At 42.6% G+C, this 6,323-nt stretch overlaps 1 pseudogene; it reads right to left on the bottom strand.

The window, feature by feature from the left end:
• Positions 1-5,584: 5,584 nt before the first annotated feature.
• LOC119799866 lies at positions 5,585-6,104 on the bottom strand (annotated as a pseudogene).
• Positions 6,105-6,323: the final 219 nt, after the last annotated feature.

The raw sequence follows: 6,323 nt of genomic DNA on the forward strand, positions 1-6,323 counted from the left end.
GAGAGGAGCACTTAGAACCATGTAGGTCGCCTATGCCTGGATCTCTGTTATTTTTGGGATTCGCACTTCCTGGATGTCTCTCAGCCACAGCCAGGGATAGAACACCTTAGGGTATTGTGCTGGTCCAGTCAACAAGAACTTCACCAGGAAACATTATGTTTGATCCTTCATGTTTCTGGGCATTGTTTATGTCTTATTCCCTTCTGAGTTCTCTGATATCTTCTGAGAATCTTTTACTTCATTTCTCCACATAATTCTCTCCCTGATAGTCCTAAATCTAGCAGGAGGAGGGTTAGTTTTGGAGGACAGTGTGTGCTCCTGCCACTTTACTTTCCTTCCAGAACATCACCTTTAGAGAGAAGTTCCTGCCTTTGGGCAGGTCTGCATGCAGTATACTGATGAGAATTACAGAATCTCTAGAGCAAGCACCGGTTTTCTGTGAAAACAGTTTTCTGACTATAAGAAGGTTTACTGATTGAGGAGTTGAACCCAGGCATGTTTCTGTGCTGTGGAATAATTAGAAACTTCGATGCTTTTATTTTACAGGCTTCCCTAGAGGGTCTACATTGGGTTTACCAGGTTGCTCACTCTCACCTGGTATCTAATCAAGGCCATGCATATCTGTGCTAAACCTTTACTCAGACATTGTACACTGTTATTTTCCAAATAATGTATCTAGACAACTGGAGAAATGTGCTGTATTTTCTTGCGCAGCACTGTGTACTTTTCAGTTCATCTTCAAGAACATTCTCAAAGTTGAGAAAAATGCACTCAGACCCTTCTCCCTTGGGGAACACTCTCAATTGAAAAGTCATGTTGGATTGTTCAGCTGAATAGAGCTGATTCAGGTTCAATAGATGACAGAGAAAGTCCCTATCAGGATTTTGCCCTAACTGGCTACCTCATCTAGGTCAGAAAATCTCCAATGTGAGGTGGAACAGGTCAAAGAACAGGATGAGAGTCTCCTGCAGATAGAGCTGCCGCAGCAGGATTAAGTCTTCCAGGCAAGTGAGCCACTGTTTCATCCCAACCCCAGCAAAGGTGACACTAAGGGGACTGGGAGTTCTTGTCACTGGCTTCCAGTATGAATGGACCCTGATTGTTTTCCAGCCTATGCCCTGCCAGGCTGCTTATTGGTCTGATTTCCTTTCCTTTCCTTCTCAATTAGCAGATCTTAAGAAATCTGAGGAGGCCAAAGAAGTCAAAGACACCTTGAATCCATGACATTCTTCACCCATGGATCAAGGCCTGCTCAGAAGACGACACCCCCTTATATTTGTGAACTTACCTGTGAGGCAAATACCAGCTGACCTCCAGGTGATCGATATCCAAATGTATCCACAGGTCTGTAGAACATCAGTACTCCTGAAGAAAAGAAAGCATCAAATGAGTTTGAGATATAGAAAAGCTGAGATAAGAATTACTGAGAATCCTGACATTCAACACCTAGTGACCCTGTGAGGTGTGTAACAACATGGAGGGTAGATTTGTTGGTGAGCAAGACTTTCCCTAAGTGTTTAATATTGATGACTTCAGCAAGCTGACTGAGTCCTCAGCCATCCCTGCGTGGTGGGAAATCTGTCATGGAAGACCATGTTCATGTCAAGCTTTTCCAAAAAGACCACATGCAAAAGCATTGTATTTCATTCTCGAGTTCAATGTTGAAGCTGATTACATGTCATCCCCATGTGTGGCTGAAGATGATGGACTACAGAGAGGCCAGCAGTCCCTTAGGGCTCGTCTTAGTCATTTTTCCTCCATATGTAAAATGAATGGATATTCTTCAGTTGCACAACCTAGACTGAACTGACTGGTCCTGAGACAGGGTTTGTAGAAAACATTTGAGTCATTTCTGATGTTCTTGAGCTGTCCGATGCTGCCCATAGATTTGTTGGGTCTCTAGGAAACCCACAAGGGGATGTTGGCTGAAAGAATCAGATAGTGGTCAAAATATTACAAGACTGGCTGTGGATGATAATTTATCAAAAACTTCCCATAGGGACACAAAGAATACTCTTGGAACACGTCTCAAACTTGGTCTTATTGAGGCCTTGACCCAAAAAGCCACAAGGAAACCTGGCTATAATAGCTTTGAAAAAACTTTTTACAACTGGTGACTGCCTTCCTCTCATGTTTCCAACCAAGTCAAGTGACAGTGTAGGTCTGTGCTGCTAAAACTACAGCAAGAGAATGTTGCTTGCTTAATTTTATGTTTGGTTTTCTATTGGGTTTTGTTTGCTTTGATTTTGTTGGGTTTTTTTGTTATGGTTTGAAGTTCTGCTATTAATTTGTTTTTTCTTTTGAATTTGTTTGTGTTTTACTAGTTTTGAAGGATATTCCCTATTTCTATTGACTGCTCTCTTTAAGCCCCTATTGAATAAATTTATGACTATTTTTATTAATACAATAGTGATTTCCAACTCTTCTCTCTTAACACCAATTTCTTTGGTTGGGTGTGGTTTCTCACTACAATAGCACCAGAACCTCCTGCAAGACCATAACTCTTGAGTGCCCAACTTGGGCTGCATAGTGAGCTCACATTCAGCCAGGGCTACACTGGGATGTGAATGTGGATGGTGTTGCCAACTTGGAAATTCATGGCCTGCTTGCCACCAGGAATCATGGCAATGTCCTTGCCTGGGCTGCTGCCAAGCACCATAATCTGTCTATTGCCTGACACAAATGTGGGGGTCTTTTTTGTTATCCATGATTCCTCTACTAGTGAGGCCCTTGCAATCAACTGCAGACTAGGTGTGACCATGTTGGTGTTAAATGTATGTGCCCCCAAATGGGACAGAAGTGCCTTACAGTTCTGTCCTGATACCCAGACGCCTAATGACATCTGGACAGGCACTGTTGCTGAGGGCCTTGTCTGATGTAAACTGTGACTGCTCTTTCATTCCTGGCCACCAAGACTTTAATAATCACACAGAAACTGTATTGATTACAACATCTTCTCTCTCTCTCTCTCTCTCTCTCTCTCTCTCTCTCTCTCTCTATATATATATATATATATATATATATATATATATATATATATATATGTCAGTGTTTGGATTTCCTGCCTGGCTTTATTCTGCCCTGCCATGGGCCAATGAAGCTTTTTTAATTAACCTAATTGTAATAAAACACATGCACAGCATATGAGAGGAATCTCACATCAGTCTGGGTCGATGTCTCTGCTTCAGTCACAATCTACACTGATGTCTCATGCTCCTGTTGCCATCAAAGTCAGGACAGATTTCTGGAATAGGGCCACATCCTGGGGACATGGTGCTCCTGGTTCTATGCCAATCTGAGTGACCTGCACTGTCAACAAGGTCCTGGTGACATCCAGCCCTGGACTACAGCCCAGAACCATGCCTGTGTCCATGTTGCATACACAGCCAGGATCTGTGTTCATATCCATGACCTTATTACCACCAAGGACCATACAGAAGTAGGTAGGGATCCGGGACACAACTTAAGAACATAATAGTGTCCAAGGGCTGTGCTTCCGCTGGGACCATACAGATCTGAGTGTGCAGTCTACCACCAGAGCCCTTGGCGTCCTCCAATCCCAGACTGCTGCCAAAGGCCATGTCTGGATCCCATAGGCTGCCACAGCCTCAGTCTATGTTAACGTGAATGTCTCCTGTTACCACTGAAGCAGGAGAGGTTAACAACAAGTTACCTGGAGTTGCCCCTCACCAACCGTGGCACTCAGGAGAGAGGGTCCTGCACCTGAACTGAGTAGCACAATAGAGTGTTGTTGAGTAGAGTAGAGTGGTAGTGGAGGTGAGCTGGCCCCAAGAATGTGAGAGCAAAAGAACCGAGTCCACCCTACATCATCCACCTGTGTCAGCAAAGGTGAGGGAAAGATGTCTGCCCTACCTGAACATATGCACCTGTAGCTGGTGGGAGAGTTGGCCTCTGGGACATGGGAAAAGAGATCTCACCAATGGCAGAAATTTGGATTGTGGACCCAACATCTCTCCTGGTCAAAACATTAGAGCTGTCCCCTTGTGGTCCAAGCGAAGGTAAGTGAAATGTGAGTGTGTGGGAGGAGGAGAAATGACTTTTCTCCATTTTGCCTGCTGCACTGGGAGAACTAGCTGGGGCAGTGCTGTAGAGCTGGTCTGCGTGGTGAGATGAGAAAGGGTGGTGAGTTATGCAAACTGCTACCACCTAAGCACAGAACCAGGGCTATGAGTTATCCCACCTTATCGTCCTCTTCATCTAAGAAGTGTTGGAGCAGATGAAGGACCTGGATCCACAGATCCAAAACTGCAAGATCTCCATAACACAAGGCATCAATAGGATATTCAAGAAGAGTATAAGCGAACGTCCATTATCTATTGTGTATAGAAACTAGAAACATGGAAGTCTTATCTGAAAAGATGTATGGACTAAAGTGTATGCTGGGTGACTTATTGGGCCACACAACAGCTTTCTTAACAAGATCTTTCTTTAATTTTAAGTTTGAGAAATGGGCATTCCTCTAAGAACAATCTAAAGACTCAATAATACCAATATCAAAATCCCAATACTTTATATAATTCACAGGGATATAAAAGCATTAATAACATATATAATCACAAGATACCCACAATCGTCAAAGCTAATCCTAAGAAGAAATAGTAAGGTAGGAGATATCACAATTTCTGATATCTAATTATAGGAAAGCATCCTTGGAGGAAAACAACATTTTATACTAATGAAAGAGACACACAGATCAATGGAATTATTCTTGAAGACTCATAAAGCAATATAACTACAGCACATGAAATGGAGAAAGACACCTTCAGTGAATGGTGATAGGAAAAATAGATATCTTTATGTAGTAGAAAAAAATCATACCTTAGCTACCCAGAGGTAAATTAATTAAAAATTGATCAAATAGCTCAATGCAAGACCTTAAGCACTAATAATGTTGGAGTAGGAAAGCAAAACCACTTTACCAGGAATTCTATTGTGATTGCATCATATCTACACACTGCTTTTGGTAGAATAGCCATTTTTACAACATTAATTCATGTGATCCATGAAAAAAAATGTCAAGGCTTTTTCACATACATAGAAAGAAAAACAACTCACTTAAATGATATCTTTTATAAGTTGTCTTGGTCATGATGTCTCTTCACAGGAATAAAAAAATAACTGAGGCCAGAATTTAGATTGAGCCATTTGTAACATGACCAAATACTGAAAGAAACTAAATATCTTGTGGACTGAGAGTGAAACATATGTTTAAAGACTGGATTCTGTGTTTGTCATGTGGACATAAATTTGCAGAGAAATAACAGAAGATTGCTGGGGAATATCAATCACTAAGTTTTGTAAGACATCTTGGTAGACATAAATCCTGTCAGAATTTTCCAGGAGATGTTTTCTGTGAGAGGACCTCCACTTAGGAAGAAAACAGTATTTCTGTGGAACAAAGCCTCTGTTGTCTCTGGCAGTGACTTCCATCCTATCCTGTCAGAGTAGCCACAAATTCCAAGTTTTCTATGACTTTGATCTGAAATTTGTTGCTGTATTTCAGGAGGCCGAGTAAACACCACTTAGAGGAAGTACACAGTCATCCCTCACAGGTCCACTCCCTTCAGCCCTCCTGCCCCCTTGGTTTGTGTGCAGCTTCTCCTGCAGTCTCCATCCCTGTGTCACTCAGAGCACAGTAGTACAGGGCAGAGTCCCACAGCTGCACTGAGAACCTCTGCCTGGGGGAGGAGCTGCGCTCTTATAGAGAATGGCGTGGAACCCTTGGTGCTCTGTTCTTTTGTTGTCTCTGGAGATCCTCAGCAGTAGCCAAGGGGCTTTGACATATTGCACATACCAGAAAAGGAAAGGGGATGAATCAATAGACTGATAGGTACAGTTCAGCTTCACAGACAACCCCTCTGTGACAGTAACCAGACTTTCTGTCTGGGTCACTGAGTCTCCATTGCTCCTCCCTGAAAATAAATAAATAAAAATAAATAAGGATGAATCACTTTTCTATGAGGAAGAAGGTGAAGACATCCACACTTGTAAGAGAATGATGTCAGCACCACTCAGGGTAAATGTAACTTACTGAGCATTAACAGGAACACCAAGACTGAGCAGGTGTCACGAAGCATGTTCATAAAAGTCAACGACACTTGCTTCTTGACTTCACCAAACTCACAGGCAAGTCTCCCCAGGACCTTTTTGAAGCTTCTCACTCTCAAAGGAGAAACTCCTTCTGCACAGTGACAGTCTGTCATGTGAAACTACCCTCTACATGAGATGTTAACCACATCTGAAGAGGCAGTGCCCTCTGCTGATTTCCTTCAAACTGCACACAGATGTCTGCTCACCACATT

Source organism: Arvicola amphibius, chromosome 13 (assembly GCF_903992535.2).
Source record: "Arvicola amphibius chromosome 13, mArvAmp1.2, whole genome shotgun sequence".
In the NCBI taxonomy this organism is placed as follows: Eukaryota; Metazoa; Chordata; class Mammalia; order Rodentia; family Cricetidae; genus Arvicola; species Arvicola amphibius.